This window comes from Bufo gargarizans, chromosome 4 (assembly GCF_014858855.1).
Source record: "Bufo gargarizans isolate SCDJY-AF-19 chromosome 4, ASM1485885v1, whole genome shotgun sequence".
NCBI lineage: Eukaryota > Metazoa > Chordata > Amphibia > Anura > Bufonidae > Bufo > Bufo gargarizans.
The window spans coordinates 443,072,093-443,098,445 of NC_058083.1; positions in this window are offsets into that span (position 1 = coordinate 443,072,093).

Sequence of the window (26,353 nt, forward strand, 5' to 3'; positions counted from 1 at the left end):
CACACCATCCATACAGGGTGTCACAGACAATACCTTGCAGATAAAAATAATTCAATGTATATTATTTATCTGTGATATAATCGTAGTTACAAGCCAGTGGGTGACTGTGTGGCCCACTGACAGTACTGGTTGCACACAATCCATACAGGGTGTCAGAGACAATACCTTGCAGATAAAATAATTAAATTTATAATATTTATCTGTGATATAATCGCATTTGCAAGCCAGTGAGTGACTGTATGGCCCACAGAAAGTACTGTGTGCACACCATCCATAAAGGGTGTCACAGACAATACCTTGCAGATAAAAATAATTCAATGTATATTATTATCTGTGATATAATCGCAGTTACAATCCAGTGAGTGACTGTGTAGCCCACAGACAGTACTGTGTGCACACCATCCATACAGGGTGTCACAGACAATACCTTAAAGATAAATATAATTAAATTTATATTATTTATCTGTGATATAATCACATTTGCAAGCCAGTGAGTGACTGTCTGGCCCACAGACAGTACTGTGTGCACTCCAAACATACAGGGTGTCACAGACAATACCTTGCAGATAAAAATAATTCAATTTATATTATTTATCTGTGATATAATCGTAGTTACAAGCCAATGAGTGACTGTGTGGACTACAGAGAGTACTGTGTGCACACCATCCATACAGGGTGTCACAGACAATACCTTGAAGATAAATATAATTCAAAAATAATTAAATTTATATTATTTATCTGTGATATAATCACATTTGCAAGCCAATTTATATTATTTATCTGTGATATAATCGCAGTTACAGGCCAGTGAGTTACTGTGTGGCCCATAGACAATACTATGTGCACACCATCCATACAGGGTGTCACAGACAATATCTTGCAGATAAAAATAATTAAATTTGTACTATTTTTCTGTGATATAATCGCATTTGCAAACCAGTGAGTGACTGTATAGCCCACAGACAGTACTGTGTTCAATCCATTTATACAGGGTGTCACAGACAATGCCTTGCAGATACCAATAAATTTATTTATATTATTTATCTGTGATAAAATCGCATTTGCAAGCAAGTAAGTGACTGTGTGGCCCACAGACAGTACTGTGTGCACACCATCCATACAGGGTGTCACAGACAATACCTTGCAGATATCAATAATTCAATTTATATTATTTATCTGTGATAAAATCGTAGTTACAAGCCAGTGGGCGACTGTGTGGCCCACAGACAGTACTGGTTGCACACCATCCATACAGGGTGTCACAGACAATACTTTGCAGATAACAATAATTCAATTTATATTATTTATCTGTGATGTAATCGCATTTGCAAGCCAGTAAGTGACTGTGTGACCCACAGACAGTACTGTGTGCACACCATCCATACAGGCTGTCACAGACAATACCTTGCAGATACCAATAAATCAATTCATATTCTTTATCTGTGATATAATCGCATTTTCAAGCCAGTGAGTGACTGTGTGGCCCACAGACAGTACTGTGTGCACACCATCCATATAGAGTGTCACAAACAATACCTTGCAGATAAAAATAATTTAATTTATATTATTTATCTGTGATATAATCGCATTTGCAAGCCATTTATATTATTTTTTTGTGATATAATCGCATTTGCGAGCCAGTGAGTAACTTTGTGGACCACAGACAGTACTGTGTGCACACCATCCATACAAGGTGTCACAGACAATACCTTGCAGATAAAATGATTCAATTTATATTATTTCTCTGTGATATAATCGCAGTTACAATCCGATAAGTGACTGTGTAGCCCACAGACAGTACTGTGTGCACACCATCCATACAGGGTGTCACAGACAATACCGTGCAGATAAAAATAATTCAATTTATATTATTTATCCTTGATATAATCGTAGTTACAATCCAGTGAGTGAATGTGTAGCCCACAAACAGTACTGTGTTCACAGCATCCATACAGGGTGTCACAGACAATACCTTGAAGATAAATATAATTCAATTTATATTATTTAACTGTGATATAATTGCATTTGGAAGCCAGTGAGTGACTGTATGGCCCACAGACAGTACTGTGTGCAAAACATCCATACAGGCTGTCACAGACAATACCTTGCAGATAAAAATAATTCAATTTATATTATTTATCTGTGATATAATCGTAGTTACAAGCCAATGAGTGACTGTGTGGACTACAGAGAGTACTGTGTGCACACCACCTATACAGGGTGTCACAGACAATACCTTGCAGAGAAAAATAATTCAATGTATATTATTTATCTGCGATATAATCGTAGTTACAAGCCAGTGGGTGACTGTGTGGCCCACTGACAGTACTGGTTGCACACAATCCATACAGGGTGTCACAGACAATACCTTGCAGATAAAATAATTAAATTTATAATATTTATCGGTGATATAATCGCATTTGCAAGCCAGTGAGTGACTGTATTGCCCACAGAAAGTACTGTGTGCAACCATCCATAAAGGGTGTCACAGACAATACCTTGCAGATAAAAATAATTCAATTTATATTATTATCTGTGATATAATCGCAGTTACAATCCAGTGAGTGACTGTGTAGCCCACAGACAGTACTGTGTGCACACCATCCATACAGGGAGTCACAGACAATACCTTGCAGATAAAAATAATTAAATTTATATTATTTATCTGTGATATAATCACATTTGCAAGCCAGTGAGTGACTGTCTGGCCCACAGACAGTACTGTGTGCACTCCAAACATACAGGGTGTCACAGACAATACCTTGCAGATAAAAATAATTCAATTTATATTATTTATCTGTGATATAATCGTAGTTACAAGCCAATGAGTGACTGTGTGGACTACAGAGAGTACTGTGTGCACACCATCCATACAGGGTGTCACAGACAATACCTTGAAGACAAATATAATTCAAAAGTAATTAAATTTATATTATTTATCTGTGATATAATCGTAGTTACAAGCCAGTGGGTGACTGTGTGGCCCACTGACAGTACTGGTTGCACACCATCCATACAGGGTGTCACAGACAATACCTTGCAGATAAAAATAATTCAATTTGTACTATTTTTCTGTGATATAATCGCATTTGCAAACTAGTGAGTGACTGTATGGCCCACAGACAGTACTGTGTTCAATCCATTTATACAGGGTGTCACAGACAATGCCTTGCAGATACCAATAAATTTATTTATATTATTTATCTGTGATAAAATCGCATTTGCAAGCAAGTAAGTGACTGTGTGGCCCACAGACAGTACTGTGTGCACACCATCCATACAGGGTGTCACAGACAATACCTTGCAGATATCAATAATTCAATTTATATTATTTATCTGTGATAAAATCGTAGTTACAAGCCAGTGGGCGACTGTGTGGCCCACAGACAGTACTGGTTGCACACCATCCATACAGGGTGTCACAGACAATACTTTGCAGATAACAATAATTCAATTTATATTATTTATCTGTGATGTAATCGCATTTGCAAGCCAGTAAGTGACTGTGTGACCCACAGACAGTACTGTGTGCACACCATCCATACAGGCTGTCACAGACAATACCTTGCAGAAACCAATAAATCAATTCATATTATTTATCTGTGATATAATCGCATTTTCAAGCCAGTGAGTGACTGTGTGGCCCACAGACAGTACTGTGTGCACACCATTCTTACAGGGTGTCACAGACAATACCGTGCAGATAAAAATAATTCAATTTATATTATTTCTCTGTGATATGCTCACAGTTACAAGCCAGTGAGCGACTGTGTGGCCGACAGACAGTACTGTGTGCACACCATCCATATAGAGTGTCACAAACAATACCTTGCAGAAAAAAATAATTCAATTTATATTAATTTTTTTGTGATATAATCGCATTTGCATGCCAGTGAGTGACTGTGTTGCCGACAGACAGTACTGTGTGCACTCCATCCATACAGGGTGTCACAGACAATACTGTGCAGATAAAAATAATTCAATTTATATTATTTCTCTGTGATATAATCGCATTCGCAAGCCAGTGAGTTACTGAGTGGCCCACAGACAGTACTATGTGCACATCATCCATACAGAGTGTCACAGACAATACCTTGTAGATAAAAATAATTTAATCTATATTATTTATCTGTGATATAATCGCAGTTACAATCCAGTGAGTGACTGTGTAGCCCACAGACAGTACTATGTGCACATTATCCATACAGGTTGTCACAGGCAATACCTTGCAGATAACAATAATTCAATTTATATATTACTTTTCTGTGATATAATCGCATTTGCAAGCCAGTGAGTGACTGTATGGCCCACAGACAGTACTGTGTTCAATCCATTTATACAGGGTGTCACAGACAATTCCTTGCAGATACCAATAAATTAATTTATATTATTTATCTGTGATAAAATCGCATTTGCAAGCAAGTAAGTGACTGTGTGGCCCACAGACAGTACTGTGTGCACACCATCCATACAGGGTGTCACAGACAATTCCTTGCAGATAACAATAATTAAATTTATATGATTTATCTGTGATATAATCGTAGTTACAAGCCAGTGGGCGACTGTGTGGCCCACAGACAGTACTGGTTGCACACCATTTATACAGGGTGTCACAGACAATACCTTGCAAATAAAATAATTACATTCATATTATTTATCTGTGATATAATCGCAGTTACAATCCACTGAGTGACTGTGTAGCCCACAGACAGTACTGTGTGCACACCATCCATACAGGGTGTCACAGACAATACCTTGCAGATACCAATAAATCAATTTATATTATTTATTTGTGGTCATGGCTACGGCAGAGAGCTAGTGCCACGAACATGCCGAGACCTAACAGATAAAAACCTACCTGCCTGGAGAGGTGGAGAAGTGCCCTTAGCCATGCCGTGGGTAAGCCTAAAAGGAGGCATACCCTGAGGAGTATGGAAAGGAAAGGGGAGGGAGGGTGGGGCACCGAAAACGCACGCAAATGAGGAGAGGGCGTGCCTCCTTTTAAGCGTGCCTACGCCCCTCCCACAAATGCAGGCTGAAATGTCAGCCTTAAGCTACTTGTGGTCATGGCTACGGCAGAGAGCTAGTGCCACGAACGTGCCGAGACCTAACAGAGAAAAACCTACCTGCCTAACTAATATGGCTGGAGAGGTGCCCTTAGCCATGCCGCGGGTAAGCCTAAAAGGGGGCAAAAACACACACGAGTAGGGAGAGAAAAACCTTTATTGCAGCGGACCATGTTACAATACCAAACTGTGGAATGCCTGGGATATCTCGGCCTGAGGGTTATGTATGTAGCGTGTGAAGCAAAAGGAGCGCCAGCGACCCATTTTGCTGATGACATGGCCGGGTACGTTGTGCTTTGAAGCCGCGGATGCAGCTCCAATGCGGAAGGAGTGCCCTGAAATGGCCTTGGGGTCGAAACCCAAGCCCGACGTCAGGGTGCGAACGTGCGAGATGAACTGCGAGGCCATGAGGGCCGAGGCCTGGAGCTGCCAGCAAACTCCTGAGTACTTGGACTGGGCACCACGCGTTAGTGGACTGGAAGAACTTCACCTCCACTGGCGGACCCACCTGCGAGGTTTTGGAAGTGAGGAGGTGTAAGGAGAAATGGTCGTTGTGCCATACTAGCTGACCCCTGGTTAGACCCTTGACCTGGCTGAAGTGCGGGTGAATTCGCCGGGTCTTAAGAACCCATAGAAACTAAGGTACATTGCGGCCTTGATGACCGTGCTGGGAAGGAGCCCAAAAGGAAGACCATCTAGGGAGGTTTAAAGCTTTCTAAATAATTCCCCTGACACGGGCTGCCTGCCCGGGATGGCTGCTTGACCACTCTTCTGAACACCCCTGAGTGTTGCCCTGACTGCTTGGGACAGGAAAAACGACCTACTTTCGGGGTCCTCCAACATGTGGAAATGTTGGACACCGGCCAAATACAATCTGATTATATTGAAGGATAGCTTTAGATCCGTGTGACAGTAGGCTATGAAAGCTGTGATGTAAGTGGTCTTGTCAGTGTCTTGTCTTGGATGTAGGACCATGAACCTATTGAAGGTGTTCCAAGCGGTCCTGTAGTTTCTGGCAGTATTAAAAGATAGACTTCTGCATCAAAGACTTTGCTGAAGCAAGGAAACGATTTAATCCATCACCAGATTTTGAAACAACGGAGGAGGTATCCCCACTCGGTCTGCCTCTGGCTTGACCTGAAAGAAAGTTTTGAAATTAAAGCGGGACAAGGCGTCTGCGGCCACATTATGAACACCCTGAATGTGCCGACACGCCACATGGAAGTTGTATTCCAGCGAGAGCCAGACCAGCCTGCGGAAAAAAGACATGATCTGTGGTGACTGCGATCTGCCCTTGGTGATGATGTCCACCACTGTCTGGTTGTCAGTGACGAACGCCACGGAAGAGTTGGCCCACTGGCTGCCCCAAACCTGGGCCGCCGCTACGATTGGATAAAATTCCAACAATGGGGATGATTTTAAGGCGGCTCTGGCTGATGAAACCTCTGGTGGCCAGGGACCCGCAAACCATTGGTTTCCACAGATCGGCGCAAAACCTCCGGAGGCGTCCGAAAAAATCAAGGTGGATGCTGGCCCCAGCTGAGGTACGAATAAAGAGACTCCATTCCAAGACGCCATGAAGTCCTTCCACATGGCCAGATCGGCCATGGCTTGGGCGTCCAGAGTGATGAGGCTGTCTTGCTCGGGGGCCGAGGGGAGTAACTGAAGGAGCCTGGACATGAAGGCCCTGCCCTGGGGCATGACTTTGGTGGCAAAATTGAGCATGCCTAGTAGGGACTGCAACTCGACCTTGGCGCACGTCCTGCTGCCTGCTGCCTTTGAGATGGCCTCCTTGATTTTTGCTAACTTCTCAGCTGGCAACCTGGCCTACATCTTCCCTGTGTCCAGGATTATGCCCAGGAAGGTAATTACCGTCGCGGGGCCTTCTGTTTTTGAGGGTGCCACCGGAACATTGAGTTGGGCAAACAGCCGAAGCAGAGCCTGGAGCTTGCTCGGCTGGCGGTCTGGGCTTTCGATTAGAAGAAAGTCATCCAAGTAATGGATGACCAGAGGGCAATCACAGTGGTTGACCAGGATCCAGTGCAATGCCTGAGCGAACTGGTCGAACAGCCAGGGGCTGCTCTTGGACCCGAACGTCAGGCGGTTGGCAAAGAAATACTGGTCTTGCCACTTGATGCCGTAGAACCTCCAAAGCTGTGGATGAATGGGCAGCAATTTAAAGGCATCGGTGATGTCCGCCTTAGCCAACCATGCCCCCCGACCAACTTGGAGAATCAATTGGATGGCCTCGTCTATGGTGGCGTAACTCATGGAAAACTCCTCGGATGGCACTAAGGAGTTTAGACTGGGTGTGCTGGAGCCATGAGGTGCCGACAAGTCATAGATGAGACGTTTTTTATTTGTGAACTGCTTGGACACAATACCAATGGGGTTTATCATCCAGAGGTCAAACGGTATGAAGGGAAAGGGGCCGATGAGAGATCCCTTCTCCAATTCTGACCTGATCAGAGTCCCCACCGGCTCGGGATCCCTGGTTGCCGACAGCAGATTGGGCCCTTCCCAAGAGGCTTGTGGGAGAGCTACCAGACCCGTGTGGAACCCGGTGGTGAACCCGGAAACCAGGAATCGCACAAACCGAGGGTTGTGATGATTGCGCAACAGGGATTCTAGCAGGACCACATTGACCCCGATTAGTCAGGATGGCCTTGATCTTTGTGGACACGCCAACTGTGGGTGAGCCCTGAAACAGCCTGCACACACATGAAGGGCCCTGCATTTGTTGTAGTAACAAGCATTCTGATTGAAATTGTTACAAACCTGGCTGTTGCCCAGGAAAACTATTGGCCGTCCTAGTTTGTCCGTGGCTGAGCCAGACCGTTGGAGGGACCCGGAGCTACTGGGAAGGGATATGCTCTGGGACATGGAGGGACCTGCATTGGGGCACCAATCAGCGGAGTGGGCGATGGACTGACATGATGCACACGCCGGGGCCCTGAGCCCCGCGAAATGCCGGCAGAAAAGCTCCATATCCATGGCCGCCCAGTTCGTGATGTGCTGGAATTGGACCAGTGCGGCGGCGGCTTTGGCTGAAAAGGAGCGATGATAATCGTAAAACGCCTGCCCGCCGTACTTGTGGACCAAGTCCGTGACCCTATACAGGTATGTGTCCAACTCCTCCCGCCTCTCAGGATGAACCAAGCAGATGACGTCCCTAAATAGGCTGAACGCCAGGACGAATTCCGTGATTGAGAGCTTTTTGTTGAGACGGGGATCCCTGGCCTTGAGGACAATGGATACATCGCCGCAATCTATCGTTTTACTGTCAACCATGTCATGGGTGGCTATCAAGATGGATGCCAAATTGACATCCTTCCCTTCTAAGATGTCTTTTTTGATGTGGCAGGGAATGAAATGCGAGGGAGCAATCTCGGGAGTATGCGGGACCCTACCTGGGGGAATGGGCCCTGGAGTGGAGGTTACAGGTAAGGCTAGAGTGGACCGGTCAGGTGGCAGCCCCTGGAAGGACTCGACGGCCGAGAGTCTGGACTGGACGTCCGAAACCGAGGAGGCGATGGAGTTCATCATGGCATGTAATTGCGTGAGGGACACCTGGAGGGTGGACATGGAGACTTGCTCCAAGTCCGGGGCTGCTGGTTCAGCCATAAGCAGCCTATATAGTTCAGCTTTACGGGTGGAGGCAGGGTATTGGATCCCTCTCCGGTTGAGCTCCGCGACCAGTTTCGGAATTGTCCAACTCCTTAACGATGAGGAGCTGGGCCGCTCGGATGCGGGGGTTTCCGGTACCGACAGGTCCTCCTCGATATTTGACACGTGCGACATACTGCGGCTGCGAAGAGACAAAATAGAAGCAACGTTTGACCAGGAAGCCTCGTATTATTGAATGACACCCGAGTCGTGAATGGTGATTAAAGGAGGATTAGCAGAAGTGAGTGTCTAGTGCTCTGAAGAGCAGGACCATGGACTAAGCGTGAAGTGACGTGAGAAGGCTAAAATGGGCTCGGCCCTGGACAGGGAAATGAAAATTGAAAAGAACAAAAACAACATCAATCCTGAAATCGTACCGAAGTAGGGAATACTGAAAACAAATCTGAAAAATGACAGGCGACAGGAGCAGGAGATTATCAATGTGAATCGGCCATGTGACAGGCAACAAAAACACCAAGTGAGACCTTGAGTGATGTACGCACCGGCAGACATAAATGAACTACATATGCTTGAGCGCAATAGACTATGGTCTGAGAAGCAACGAACGTGCACTCCAGACGTTAGAGTCAACCGAACCGGGACGTACATCAACGTCCAGCCGGTGGCGAACACGGTGATGTGAACGCACGCCCGATGTGTGACGGGCAGCAGATGACCAATAACAACTTAGTTTGAACAGTTTAAACACATGAGCCTGAGCCGTTGCAGGCGACAGATAATACATGGAGAAACGTGGCCTGAAGCGTAACAGACAACAGATTATGCAAATGAAGACGTAAGCCTGAAGCGTGACAGGCGACAGATGATAAAATTTAAAACGTAAGCCTGAAACGTAACAGGCAACAGATGATGAAAATAAAAAACGTAAGCCTGAGGCGCGAACAGGCAGCAGATGATGCATTGCCATATGTGAGCCGCCTGAGGCGTGACTGACAACAGATGAAAGATTGACGTGAGCTTGAACGTGACAGGCAACAGATGATACATTTTGAACAAAAACGTGAGCCTGAACCGTGGCAGGCACCCGACATGGTGAAAACATAAACGTAAGCCTGGAGCTCCACAGGCTGCCAATGGCAACAATACACGAGTCTGAAGTGACTGGCCAATGATGGAAGGAGGAACGGACGCCTGGCCGGGAGCAGGCCGTGGGATGGCAAGAGGCGAGAGCCTGACCGTAACCGTCCGTCTATACATGGCCTGCCACGTGACGGCAATACTATGTTATGGACTGACATGACAGTGAAGCAAGCATGGTGACATGAACAAGACGAGACCTGATACGTGACTTGAGACAACCCGGTGACTACGAAGTGACCCTGACGCGGGTGCCAAGGACAATGGAAGTTGCATTGCCGCATTGACTGAGAGACGGCGAATATGTGGTAAGAACAGAAGCAGTTACCAGCAATGTCCGTGGATGTGGTGAAGTGGCATAGCGATGGGCGGCTCAGACTGGAGCGAATGAGGGCAAGCTAGCTGATGAGCCCGCAAGAGTGGTGCAGCACCCGGGGTCTGAAAACTAATAAGTAACATGAGGGGGGAGAATCTGCAGACCCGCACGCGCCATTGCGTCTCAACCCTGAAATGTTTTTTTTTTTTAATGGGAGCTTGGACCTCATTGAGGATGCAAGGATCCCTGATGAGGGTTAATACTTGAAAAAGTGAGTGTTTGAAAACTAGTTGGCAACGTGCACCCCAGGACACAGATGACTATTTGAATGGATGTTTTAATGATCGTGCTGATGCAGCCGGCCGCCAGCCCACATGCTGCTGCGGTGGGGTATGGCGCCCCCTGCCCCCCTGACATCGGCTCTGGACGGACCGCCTCCTCTCAGAGGGTTGGATAGACCAGGACCAGAACAAGGTGGAGCTGCGACGGCTCCCCGGAGCCGCCAGGGGGAGCTTGACACGTGATGCCGACTCCGTCGCGTGGCAACCGAGACGCTGAGCCGCGAACCTGCTTGGCATCCCACGTGACCTTCTCTGCCGGCGCCGGAAGCGGAGACCGCGCTGGCCGCATAGCCGGGAGCAGAAGGTGGGTGAGGGAACGCCGGTAGGTGGTGGTGGAGCAGGCGGACGGGTTGGGGGTGGGTATTAACGAGACGAGTTTACTTACCCATAACAGCTGGATGGGTAGGTGAGCATCGGGGGGAGCCGAGGAGACAACTTACCTAACGAGCAGCGCGGCAGCAGGGGGCGTGACGCTTAAGGGCGGGAAAAAGGCACCGAAAACGCACGCAAGTGAGGAGAGGGCGTGCCTCCTTTTAAGCGCGCCTACGCCCCTCCCACAAATGCAGGCTAACAAGTCAGCCTTAAGCTACCTGTGATATAATCGCATTTGCAAGCCAGTGAGTGACTGTGTGGCCCACAGACAGTACTATGTGCACACCATCCATACAGAGTGTCACAGACAATACCTTGCAGATAAAAATAATTCAATTTATATTATTTATCTATGATATAATCGCAGTTACAATCCAGTGAGTGACTGTGTGGCCCACAGACAGTACTGTGTGCATACCATCCATACAGAGTGTCACAGACAATACCTTGCAGATAACAATAATCCAATTTATATTATTTATCTGTGATATAATCGCATTTGCAAGCCAGTGAGTGACTGTATTGCCCACAGACAGTACTGTGTGCAAACCATCCATACAGGGTGTCACAGACAATAACTTGCAGATAAAAAAAAAATCAATTTATATTATTTCTCTGTGATATAATCACATTTGCAAGCCAGTGAGTGACTGTGTGGCCCACAGACAGTACTGTGTGCACACCATCCATACAGGGTGTCACAGACAATACCTTGCAGATACCAATAAATCAATTTATATTATTTCTCTGTGATATAAACGCAGTTACAAGCCAGTGAGTGATTGTGTGGCCTACAGACAGAACTGTGTGCATACCATCCATACAGATTGTCACAGACAATACCTTGCAGATACCAATAAATCAATTTATTTTATTTCTCTGTGATATAAACGCAGTAACAATCCAGTGAGTGACTGTGTAGCCCACAGACAGCACTGTGTGCATACCATCCATAAAGATTGTCACAGACAATACCTTGCAGATAACAATAATTCTATTTATATTATTTATATGTGATATAATCGCATTTGCAAGCCAGTGAGTGACTGTGTGGCCCACAGACAGTACTATGTGCACATCATCCATACAGAGTGTCACAGACAATACCTTGCAGATAAAAATAATTCAATTTATATTATTTCTCTGTGATATAATAGCATTTGCAATCCAGTGACTGCCTGTGTGGCCCACAGACAGTACTGTGTGCACACCATCCATACAGGGAGTCACAGACAATACCTTGCAGATAAAAATAATTCAATTTGTATTATTTATCTGTGATATAATCACATTTGCAAGCCAGTGAGTGACTGTATGGCTCACAGACAGTACTGTGTGCAAACCATCCATACAGGGTGTCACAGACATTACCTTGCAGATAAAAATAATTTAATTCATATTATTTCTCTGTGATATAATAGCATTTGCAATCCAGTGACTGCCTGTGTGGCCCACAGACAGTACTGTGTGCACACCATCCATACAGGGAGTCACAGACAATACCTTGCAGATAAAAATAATTCAATTTGTATTATTTATCTGTGATATAATCACATTTGCAAGCCAGTGAGTGACTGTATGGCTCACAGACAGTACTGTGTGCAAACCATCCATACAGGGTGTCACAGACATTACCTTGCAGATAAAAATAATTTAATTCATATTATTTTTCTGTGATATAATCGTAGTTACAAGTCAATGAGTGACTGTGTGGACCACAGAGAGTACTGTGTGCACACCACCTGGACAGGGTGTCACAGACAATACCTTGCAGATAAAAATAATTCAATGTAAGTAGTAAGAGGGGATATGTTTCGTCAAAGTGACAGGTACCACGCCCCTTTTACACGCCCCCTTTTATATAGCTTTATATCAATTTTATATAATATCAATTTTATATTAAAGCTGATATAAAATTGATATCGCGTGGTATTAGATTTATATCGTCGGATTTATATAGTTTGATACTGGTTTATATTGGCACTTCTCAGATGTTTGCTAAACTGCAGCTCACAAATGTCTTTAAACATATTTCTAAAATCAATTTCCCCAGACCTGTCGCAGTCTGTTTTTGTGTAAACAAGCCTTTTCTAATGCACGGGTCACGACTTATTACCGGCAGATGGCTTAATTCAAGAGTTTCCCAGACCCTGCCACCGAAACTGATCTACAAGGTAATGACATCTGTCATCGATATCAAAAGCACAGCTATCAGGGCAGGCCCCCGTATGTATTCTTGTAATCGCTACAGGTCTAAATGACTTTTCTACAGACAGGCTCATTAAAACAGCTGGCCATTTTTCCACAGACTCTATTATAGTACTTGATTTTAACCACCCCCCCTTATAAAAATCTCATTTTATATAAAACTTCATAAAGGAACCACAAAATATCTCCTAAAGATATAAAAGCTACCCAGTTTTATATAAATTTGATATGAATTTATATCAATTTATACAGTTCATAAGTTTCATTTAAATAAAATTCAAAAGACACAGCTAAGCCCTTTTTATAACCCCTGAAAAGCTTTTGATATAAAATTAAGATACATCCATAAAAAGACCTATAATAAACATATAAATTCTTATAAAACATAATTTAACTAGGTATTATAAATAAAATGTTTGTAATTTATAACACTTGATATAAAAGCTAAACACTTTGATATGTCTTTATATCATTTTATACAGTTTGATAAATTTAATTTTTAGCAACTAATCAATATGCTAATCGGACCGCCTATATAAACAGGTCCCAGTCTCTGCATGGCTATCACAGAGAGACTTGGGCACATAGAAGCATAGTCCAACAAGTCATAATACACTTAAAAGGTAAGAACCATTGGCACTTATGCTTTTAAAGCTTTCACTATTTTGAATATGCTTTATGTTATCTGTATCTATGTATCTGTGTTTATTTATAATTCGTAATGCTTCACTAACTAGCTTTTCTTTTATCACATACAAATGAGGTTATATTTTAACTAGCAATATCTTTCACTATTTATTGAATAGGTCTTATGTTATCTGAATCTATGTAACGTATATCTATCTATTTATTTATCAATTTTATCTATCTATGTGTACATGCCGCCAAATACCCCCAACTATCTAAATTCTATCTATCTATACACCTATCCATCTATATGTATCTATCTATTCTATCTATCTTTCTATCTATCCAGCTATCTGTTATCTGTCTATCTTTCCATTTATCTATCTATCTATCTATCTAAATTCTATCAACCTATCTAGCTATCTATACATCTATCTATCTATCTATCTATATATCTATCTATCCATTTTATCTATCTATGTGTACATGCCGCCAAATACCCCAACTATCTAAATTCTATCTATCTATACATCTATCCATCTATCTATCCATCTAGCTATGTATCTTTTTCTTCTATCTATCTATCTTTCCATCTATCTGCTAGCCATCTATCTATACAGCTATCTTTCCCATTTATAGGTGGGGGTTAAAGCGGCCCCCCACAAATGTTGTTATAATTTAACTAACAATATACATTTCGTTTAGATGGATTCTTACCAAAATTTATGGGGCGATGACAATATACCAGATGCGCAGATGCTTATTGCGGCGGATGATTTCTATGAGTCGTACATTAGTGGTGGTGGGGCGCAATTGTTTTCAGACGATTCGCCCAGTATGGGGCTAGTTCATACGGATATTTCAAGCGAACCCGATTACAATCCAACATCTCCTTGCCTGTCCGGTAAGTATAACCAGCTTATGCTTTTATTTTGTATGTAGTTTTAGAGCTCGTTATATTTCATGTACATTTATTACAGACACGCAAATCCACGACATTTTAGACATTTTAGGAATTGTGAACAGAGACGTTGATACTGAAAATACAGAACATTCAAACATTGAAGCTACTAGCAACGACAATTCTGACGAGCTAAAGGAGAACGATCCGTTGCGAGTTATCGATCTCACAACCACAGGGCGACCTGAAATGAAACAGACGACCAGGCTAGCCAGAACACGTAAGGCTCGATTGACTTCTTTGATGTTGGCTGTTTTAAACATTATCTATATTTCTAATACACTTTTTTAAAACACAGCGCTGGAAAGAAAAGTGTATACAATTGATGACATCGCGACACTCTCCGAGGATGCCATACAAAAGCGTCGCAAGCGGGGCAAAGAGCGTAAGGATCAAAAATGCATGGCGGCTGTAATACATTTTAAACAATGGCTATAAGTCTAATACTTTTTTAAATGCAGCGTTGAAAAGAAAAATGGCCACGACCGGCGGCTCCAAAACGGTATCAAAGAAATCTAACACAACGGGTAAGGATCCAGCTACAGCGGCTCCAAAAAACAATGTCTATAACTTTTAAGCGGGTATAAAACAATGCTGTTTAATCAAACCTTGTAATTTAAAGTTTTTCAGCTGCCGGGTTTTAGCGCACGTACCAACAGAACTGTTTCATTCCCCGAACCACCAGAGGCGATCACCAACGCCCGCTTGCCGGGTAGTAGCGCACGTACCAACAGAACTGTTTCAATCCCCGAACCACCAGAGGCGATCACTAACGCCCGCGACAGTTGGCTGGCGGAAAATACTGCAATGTCGGTTATCCGCTGTCCTGATGCCCGTAAGTTAATATTACACGGGGCTCTGTTTTAATTAAAGCCGCTTGATGTTCTTAATACCTACAGCTGGCTGCTTGTCTTTAAATTTTTTATAAAAGTCATAATGACATATATAGCTATCAATCTATCTATCTATCTATCTATCTATCTACCTACCCATTTATCTAGCTATGTATCTATACATCCAAATAACACAACTATATAAATTCTAGCAATTTTTCGATATTTTTATAATAGCTGTTTAATTATAGCGCTTTAAAATTCTTAATACTATATCTTAATGTTTGTCTTTAAATTTCAGCCAAAAGAAAACAAAACAACAAAGCCCGAATCGCTAAAGAGAGACAACGCTCGACCACTAAACAGCATCAGGAACAGTTTCCACCGATAGCTGGAGTTCTAACAACGCCGCTGCCGGGTCTGCAGAGTGGTGAGCCAACTAGCGTAATAAATGATATTACAGCTTTATGCGACATAACACCAGTACCCAATACACAGGATGTAGTACCTTGTAAAAAGTGCATCACATTTGATACGCCAGACACATGCAGCAACGTACAACAGATAAGCGAACCCCAACAGCGATACGCGCCTCTTGTCCATTCCTGTTATTGTCAGGGTGGAAAGACGTACAACGCGTTGAAGGATATCGCGAAATGTAATGACAAAATGGCACGCATGGCGTTGCATTTAAAATGTTACGTTAAAGACTCTACGTCTCTAGCGTTTAACAGTCCCAACAAAAATACTGAGGGACAAATACACGCTACGCGTGACAAATGCATACGACTGATTACGCATCTTGACGCTCTTGAAAAAGAGCAGCTATGCCGAGACTGACTAGTGATGACTGGTGGAGGTGGACGCCCTTTTAAAAGCACAAAAACAACTGTAAGTGCTAGGGTTAGAAAGTTGAAAAAGGCTATAAAAATCTGTTTTTCAGTTAAAGGTTCTAAAATAGCTAGAGAAAAAAGGCGTCGCCGGCGTAACAATGGGCCGCCGGCGCGTCCGAACAAAATAGTTAGCAAAAAAAGACAGGAATGTCGTAACAAGACTGGTGCGTCGGCTCGTCTGAATGCTGGACAAACACATCAGCAACCGCAGACCGCGCAAGCGGAGCACAGTCTGCCAAACAGCTTGCCCACTAATAGACCTTCAAACACGCAATCAAAGCGCATTCATTCAGGCGACAGGCCCTATAACACGGCTATTACAGACGACCCCCCTGAACCACAAAATGTTAGATCCGTTTATCTAGAACGTGTATATCAGCAACAGCGTGACTTAGCGAATTTTAACAGTACCATGTACACGGAACACTTCAGATTTGCTAACCTCGAAGCCATTCGCTCGTTTGTTGACGCTCTTGATGCAATACACTCTGCTATACAGACATTGCTAGATAGGACGCCGATCCGGGTGATTTCATACAATTGCGTTTAGACGGCGGCGAAACGCTTGATTCGATTTTTTCTAATAGGTATTCTAGAGATGGATTTAGAGCCGAAACATTTTTGAACAGTATCGCTAACGCTTTACAGAGTAACGCGGAGTGCATAGCCGGTAATACACTTAAACTAGTTGTCATCATTGTCAGGTGCTGCCGTGGTGGGGCCCGAAGACGTTTGGGCGGTGTCGCGTATAGTCGTATTATTGATCGTAAAAAACAACATTTATACGATTTTAATAATTACAATAATAACGTCTGTCTGGCCGCTAGTGTTTACGCTATTTTGGAGGGTGTTGCTTTGGGCGATGCCGCCTTGTTAGAGAAAGCTCGACAACTGCATAGAGACTTACAAATACCCGAGGGGTATTTGGTGTCTTTTACTGACGTTGCTGAATTTGAAAAAAAATTAAACATCACAATTAAAATTTTGTACCACAATAGGGGACAGTGACGTTATTATCACACAGCCCGCACCGCTAAAGAAAAGACCGTCTATATATTGCACCATGAAAAGCATTATTATGGCATAAAAAATATAAAAGCCTTTATCGGCTTCGATTATTTTTGCGATGTTTGTTGCTCTGTATACAAACATAAATAGCGACACGGGTGCATGCAGTTTTGTAAAGTGTGCCAGAGCCCGAATTGTGCGGAGCAGTCTAATAATACACGTTGCCCGATATGTAGGACGTATTGCCGTTCAGCGGCATGTTTTGAAACACATAGAAACCTGTCACTTAGCGATAAAGCTCTTTGTAAGAAAAAAACTTTTTGCGGATTTTGTTACAAATATATAGACAATGGCGATGAGCACAAATGTAACGGTTTAAAATGCACCATCTGCGGCGGGCAGGTTGACAAATTTGACGACCATGTTTGTTACATGCAGCCATACACCCCCAAAAAAATGATTGACAAGTACATCTTTTACGATTTTGAATGCATGCAAGAAACAGGCTTGCATTTACCCAATTTCATTTACGCAACCACACTATACGGACCCGACTCCTGGCAGTTTAGCGGAAAAACCTGTACGTTTGACTTTGTACGATTTTTTGCCGACGGTAAGTTTTCGGGTTACACGTTCATAGCTCACAATGCAGGCCACTACGACGCTTATTTTGTTTTACAGGCGTTGATTAATGAAAAATTTAAAATTGATATTATAAATCAAGGCGGTCGGTTAATGTGCGTTACCCTGAAGGACCTAAAAATTAGGTTCATAGACTCTCAGAATTTCATGCCTATGAAGCTCAGCAAGATGCCCGAGGCTATGGGTTTTTCAGGCGCCAATGGTCACTTCCCGCATTTTTTCAACACGGCCGAAAATCAAGACTACATAGGCGCCCTACCGGCCGCTATGTATTATGGCGTCGAATACATGATGCCCGGTGAGAAAAAAAGAATTCACAGATTGGTATGAGAAACATAAAAATGATACCTTTAATTTTCAAAAAGAGTTAAAAGCTTACTGTAAGCAGGATGTTGAGGTTTTGAGAAGGGCTTGTGAGTGTTACAGGGACACGATTATGGCCATGATGGAACAAAAAGTGCTGCAATACATTAAACGTGAAAAGAAATACAGAAAGTTCACTAAATGTATTGATCCACTCCAGCTTATCACATTGGCATCCGTGTGCATGGCCATGTATCGGTTTAAATTTCTACCCAAAAATACCATAGCGATTGTACCTGCAGATAATTACCACAAGACCCAGAAACGCTTTTCAACACCCGCTATACATTGGCTCATGTACCTTGAACATGCTGAAGGCATTTCTATACAACACGCGTTAAAGGGTGGTGAAAAAAAGGTTGGTAAATATTTTTTGGACGGGTATGCTTTTGTTAACGGTAAACACACCGCTTTTGAATTTCAGGGCTGTTTTTATCATGGGTGTCCTGTGTGCTATAACGAGCAGGACAGCAACGAGCTTACTAAATCGTCCTACGGGCAGCTGTACCAATCTTTCCTAGTCAGGAAAAGTCAACTACAGCGACAAGGCTTTACGGTCCGCATCCTGTGGGAACACGAGTGGCGGGAAATGATTGCAAATGATTCGGGGGTCAAAGACTTTCTGATTAAAATGAAATTCCCGACTCCTTTGGATCCTCGTGACGCGCTTTACGGTGGGCGCACTAACGCCATTAAACTTTACCACAAGGTGCAGGCCGATTCACCAGTGCATTATTACAATTTCACCAGTCTGTACCCTTTTGTTAATAAAACTAAGACTTACCCTGTAGGGCACCCAAAAATCATTTATGATCATTTTGGATACATCAAAAAATACTTTGGCATTGCACGAGTTAAAGTGTACCCGCCAAGAGATTTATTTTTTCCGGTCCTCCCTGTAAAGCTAAATAAAAAACTAATGTTTCCGCTATGTTAAACATGCGCCTTGAGCTGTCAGAAAGACATTTGCAGTCACACAGACGATGAGCGGTCCCTAACCGGTACATGGTGCACGATAGAGCTAGTTTTAGCTGTTGAAAAAGGTTACAGGATTGCCGAGATCTACGAGATCTGGCATTTTCCGAATACAACAGACGATTTGTTCGCCCCGTACATCAAATTACACCTCAGAGATAAACAGGAGGCTTCCGGTTATCCCAGTTGGTGTAAAACAGATTCTGAAAAAACCTCTTACATAGCGGCATTTTAAAAAAAAGAAGATGTCTGCTTGCGCTCTGATAAGATAGCTGTAAACCCCGCAAAAAGACAAATTTCAAAACTGTTCCTAAACTCTTTGTGGGGTAAGTTTGGCCAGAGTTCTAACTTGTCACGTACCAGAATAGTCACAGACCCTGACGAGCTTTTCAAATTAGCTTTTGTGCTGTACTACGACCTCTCCGAGGTTAATTTCATCAATGACGATACGGCCATAGTCAATTGGCGCTATGTAAAAGAGCGCTACACCCACAACAAAAACACAAACATTTTTATAGCCTGTTTTACAACCGCCTATGCCAGACTCGAATTATACACGCTCCTAGACAGGCTACAGGAACGTTGCCTTTATCACGACACAGACTCCGTCATATTCGTGAGTAAGGGGTCTGAATGGACACCACCCTTGGGTGATTTTCTCGGTGAACTAACTAGTGAAATACCCGACGATGCCCACATTACCGAGTTTGTATCCGCAGGCCCAAAGACTTACAGCTACAAACTTAACAACGGCAAAACCGTATTGAAGGTTAAGGGTATAACACTCAATGTCGCTAACACACGGCTTGTTAATTTTGACCCCGAGACGCAGAAAACAATAGGCATCGAGCAAGACGGCATTTTCAGAAATAGGAAGCGCTTGACCATAGAGACAAGACCGTTACGTAAAACACAAAAGTGCGTCTACACAAAGAGGCAGCTGACGGTTGACTTTATAATGCTGCCTTATGGCTATTAAACATGACTGCACAATTTCAACACCCTTTTTCGTGTATTCTAGCAGGACCCTCAAATTCCAGAAAGAGTTTTTTTGTTAAAAATGTATTAATGCACAAGGATACGTTAATGTCGCACAAACCTGATAATGTCATTTGGTTTTACGCTTGTTGGCAGAAATTGTATGATGAACTAACCCGTTTGTTTACAAATATCAGGTTTATCGAGGGGGTCCCGGAAAATTTTACAGATGCGGATCTATTTCCAACAGACAAGGTAAATTTGGCGGTTGTTGATGATCTTATGGAGGCGGCTGGTGAAAATCTTGAAATACAAAACGCATTCACCAAATACGTACACCACAGAAATTTGAGCATTATGTATCTCGTTCAAAACGTTTTTTGTCAGGGTAAGAAAAGCCGAACCATAAATTTAAACACTAAATACATGGTCCTTTTTAAGAACCCTCGTGAAAAATTACAGGTTATTACGTTGGCTCGGCAGATGTACCCCAGTAAAACACGTTTCCTTTTAGAAGCTTTTGAAGATGCTACACACAAGCCTTACGGCTATTTACTTGTAGATTTAAGATCTGACACACCTGAGGACCTGCGACTCAGAACCGGTCTGTTCCCTCCAGATCTGCCTGTAGCTTATGTGTGCAAACAGAAGATCTAAAATGAGGAAGCTCACATCTTTACGGTTATTTTTGTTAGCTGCGCTGGTGCTGTAAGGATGTCGAACAGGATCCGGCGTAATTGGGACCTTTTAAAAGCATTAGTCAAAACAAATCTGAAGGCCCAAAAATCAATATTACGTAACGCCAGTAATGATTTGATATCGGCTATTGGCGAGATAGCTCTCAACATCCCCTTAAAGAGCGCCAAAAAAAAATATTGAAAAGATGGCGTAGGGCTATAAAGAAATTAAGCGATAAAAAGTACTCCATTAAAGGAAAGAAACGCATTGTGAACCAGAGCGGCGGTTTTATAGGAGCTTTGCTCGGCTTTGCTATACCTTTAATCACTAGCCTGATAGCCAATACCGCCGGTGGTTCATAATGCAGCATGCAGAGAAAATGTTCCTGGTTTCCAAAAATGAAATGGACAGGCTTAAAAATACCTCCGTAGATGCAACAGATATACGCCAAACAGCCATACGGCGCTTAGATGCTGAGATTAGTGAAATACTACACAGAAATGACCTTTCAGATGATGAAAAAATTAAGCGCTACACAGTCGTGTTACAGAGGTACTTAATGCTCAACAAACAGTCCGGTAAAGAAATGCCTGGTATAACCCTGATTACACAGCCGCAAACCGATCAACAACAATTGTCAAATGCAGCACAGATACTAACGAGATACTTGACAGTATTAACACACGTTATAGAAAAAATGCCGAACTATTGTTAAGTAAACTGTACCGCTCTGGTAATAAGTAGGGATGAGCGAACTCGAACTGTATAGTTCGGGTTCGTACCGAATTTTGGGGTGTCCGTGACACGGACCCGAACCCGGACATTTTCGTAAAAGTCCGGGTTCGGGTTCGGTGTTCGTCGCTTTCTTCGCGCTTTTGTGACGCTTTCTTGGCGCTTTTTGAAAGGCTGCAAAGCAGCCAATCAACAAGCGTCATACTACTTGCCCCAAGAGGCCATCACAGCCATGCCTACTATTGGCATGGCTGTGATTGGCCAGAGCACCATGTGACCCAGCCTCTATTTAAGCTGGAGTCACATAGCGCCGCCCGTCACTCTGCTCTGATTAGCGTAGGGAGAGGTTGCGGCTGCGACAGTAGGGCGAGATTAGGCAGATTAACTCCTCCAAAGGACTTGATTAACTGATCGATCTGCAGCTGTGGATCATTGAGCTGCTGATCCTCAATTGCTCACTGTTTTTAGGCTGCACAGACCGTTTGTCAGTCTCATTTTTCTGGGGTGATCGGCGGCCATTTTGTGTCTTGTGGTGCGCCAGCACAAGCTGCGACCAAGTGCATTTAACCCTCAATGGTGTGGTTGTTTTTTGGCTAAAGCCTACATCAGGGTGAAGCTGTCACACCAAGTGCATTTAACCAGCAATAGTCTGTTCATTTTTTGGCCATATACAAAATCAGGGGCAAGCTGCGCCTGTCACCAAGTGCATTTAACCCTCAATGGTGTGGTTGTTTTTTGGCTAAAGCCTACATCAGGGTGAAGCTGTCACACCAAGTGCATTTAACCAGCAATAGTCTGTTCATTTTTTGGCCATATACAAAATCAGGGGCAAGCTGCGCCTGTCACCAAGTGCATTTAACCCTCAATGGTGTGGTTGTTTTTTGGCTAAAGCCTACATCAGGGTGAAGCTGTCACACCAAGTGCATTTAACCAGCAATAGTCTGTTCATTTTTTGGCCATATACAAAATCAGGGGCAAGCTGCGCCTGTCACCAAGTGCATTTAACCCTCAATGGTGTGGTTGTTTTTTGGCTAAAGCCTACATCAGGGTGAAGCTGTCACACCAAGTGCATTTAACCAGCAATAGTCTGTTCATTTTTTGGCCATATCCCAGTCTAATTCTGTCACTAAATCCATACCGGTCACCCAGCGCCTAAATACTAGGCCTCAAATTTATATCCAGCTAAATCTGTCCCTAGTGCTGTAGCTGGGCGAGTTATTTAGTGTCCGTTCAAGCACATTTCTTGTTCTGGGTTGAAATACAATTCCCAATTTAGCAATTTCATAATTTAGTGGTTCCTGCTATATCAGAGCTATTTGAAATCTATCCCAAAAAGGGTATATAATATTGAAGGTGCACATTGGGTCATTCAGAATAACTTCACACACACCCGCTACTGTGTATTTCCAAGTCTAATTCTGTCACTAAACCCATACCTGTCACCCAGCGCCTAAATACTAGGCCTCAAATTTAAATCCCTCTAAATCTCTCGTTACCCACCGCTGTACTGTTGTTGCTGGGCAAGATATTTAGTGTCCGTCAAAGCACATTTTTTGTTCTGGGTTGAAGTACAATTCCCAATTTAGCAATTTCATAATTTAGTGGTTTCTGCTATATCAGAGCTATTTGAAATCTATCCCTAAAAGGGTATATAATATTGAAGGTGCACATAGGGTCATTCAGAATAACTTCACACACACGCTTCTGTGCATTTCCAAGTCTAATTCTGTCACTAAATCCATACCGGTGACCCAGCGCCTAAATACGAGGCCTCAAATTTAAATCCCTCTAAATCTCTCGTTACCCACCGCTGTACTGTTGTTGCTGGGCAAGATATTTAGTGTCCGTCAAAGCACATTTTTTGTTCTGGGTTGAAGTACAATTCCCAATTTAGCAATTTCATAATTTAGTGGTTTCTGCTATATCAGAGCTATTTGAAATCTATCCCTAAAAGGGTATATAATATTGAAGGTGCACATAGGGTCATTCAGAATAACTTCACACACACGCTTCTGTGCATTTCCAAGTCTAATTCTGTCACTAAATCCATACCGGTGACCCAGCGCCTAAATACTAGGCCTCAAATTTAAATCCCTCTAAATCTCTCGTTACCCACCGCTGTACTGTTGTTGCTGGGCAAGATATTTAGTGTCCGTCAAAGCACATTTTTTGTTCTGGGTTGAAGTACAATTCCCAATTTAGCAATTTCATAATTTAGTGGTTTCTGCTATATCAGAGCTATTTGAAATCTATCCCTAAAAGGGTATATAATATTGAAGGTGCACATAGGGTCATTCAGAATAACTTCACACACACGCTTCTGTGCATTTCCAAGTCTAATTCTGTCACTAAATCCATACCGGTGACCCAGCGCCTAAATACTAGGCCTCAAATTTAAATCCCTCTAAATCTCTCGTTACCCACCGCTGTACTGTTGTTGCTGGGCAAGATATTTAGTGTCCGTCAAAGCACATTTTTTGTTCTGGGTTGAAGTACAATTCCCAATTTAGCAATTTCATAATTTAGTGGTTTCTGCTATATCAGAGCTATTTGAAATCTATCCCTAAAAGGGTATATAATATTGAAGGTGCACATAGGGTCATTCAGAATAACTTCACACACACGCTTCTGTGCATTTCCAAGTCTAATTCTGTCACTAAATCCATACCGGTGACCCAGCGCCTAAATACTAGGCCTCAAATTTAAATCCCTCTAAATCTCTCGTTACCCACCGCTGTACTGTTGTTGCTGGGCAAGATATTTAGTGTCCGTCAAAGCACATTTTTTGTTCTGGGTTGAAGTACAATTCCCAATTTAGCAATTTCATAATTTAGTGGTTCCTGCTATATCAGAGCTATTTGAAATCTATCCCAAAAAGGGTATATAATATTGAAGGTGCACATTGGGTCATTCAGAATAACTTCACACACACCCGCTACTGTGTATTTCCAAGTCTAATTCTGTCACTAAACCCATACCTGTCACCCAGCGCCTAAATACTAGGCCTCAAATTTAAATCCCTCTAAATCTCTCGTTACCCACCGCTGTACTGTTGTTGCTGGGCAAGATATTTAGTGTCCGTCAAAGCACATTTTTTGTTCTGGGTTGAAGTACAATTCCCAATTTAGCAATTTCATAATTTAGTGGTTTCTGCTATATCAGAGCTATTTGAAATCTATCCCTAAAAGGGTATATAATATTGAAGGTGCACATAGGGTCATTCAGAATAACTTCACACACACGCTTCTGTGCATTTCCAAGTCTAATTCTGTCACTAAATCCATACCGGTGACTCAGCGCCTAAATACTAGGCCTCAAATTTAAATCCCTCTAAATCTCTCGTTACCCACCGCTGTACTGTTGTTGCTGGGCAAGATATTTAGTGTCCGTCAAAGCACATTTTTTGTTCTGGGTTGAAGTACAATTCCCAATTTAGCAATTTCATAATTTAGTGGTTCCTGCTATATCAGAGCTATTTGAAATCTATCCCAAAAAGGGTATATAATATTGAAGGTGCACATTGGGTCATTCAGAATAACTTCACACACACCCGCTACTGTGTATTTCCAAGTCTAATTCTGTCACTAAACCCATACCTGTCACCCAGCGCCTAAATACTAGGCCTCAAATTTAAATCCCTCTAAATCTCTCGTTACCCACCGCTGTACTGTTGTTGCTGGGCAAGATATTTAGTGTCCGTCAAAGCACATTTTTTGTTCTGGGTTGAAGTACAATTCCCAATTTAGCAATTTCATAATTTAGTGGTTTCTGCTATATCAGAGCTATTTGAAATCTATCCCTAAAAGGGTATATAATATTGAAGGTGCACATAGGGTCATTCAGAATAACTTCACACACACGCTTCTGTGCATTTCCAAGTCTAATTCTGTCACTAAATCCATACCGGTGACTCAGCGCCTAAATACTAGGCCTCAAATTTAAATCCCTCTAAATCTCTCGTTACCCACCGCTGTACTGTTGTTGCTGGGCAAGATATTTAGTGTCCGTCAAAGCACATTTTTTGTTCTGGGTTGAAGTACAATTCCCAATTTAGCAATTTCATAATTTAGTGGTTTCTGCTATATCAGAGCTATTTGAAATCTATCCCTAAAAGGGTATATAATATTGAAGGTGCACATAGGGTCATTCAGAATAACTTCACACACACGCTTCTGTGCATTTCCAAGTCTAATTCTGTCACTAAATCCATACCGGTGACCCAGCGCCTAAATACTAGGCCTCAAATTTAAATCCCTCTAAATCTCTCGTTACCCACCACTGTACTGTTGTTGCTGGGCAAGATATTTAGTGTCCGTCAAAGCACATTTTTTGTTCTGGGTTGAAGTACAATTCCCAATTTAGCAATTTCATAATTTAGTGGTTCCTGCTATATCAGAGCTATTTGAAATCTATCCCAAAAAGGGTATATAATATTGAAGGTGCACATTGGGTCATTCAGAATAACTTCACACACACCCGCTACTGTGTATTTCCAAGTCTAATTCTGTCACTAAACCCATACCTGTCACCCAGCGCCTAAATACTAGGCCTCAAATTTAAATCCCTCTAAATCTCTCGTTACCCACCGCTGTACTG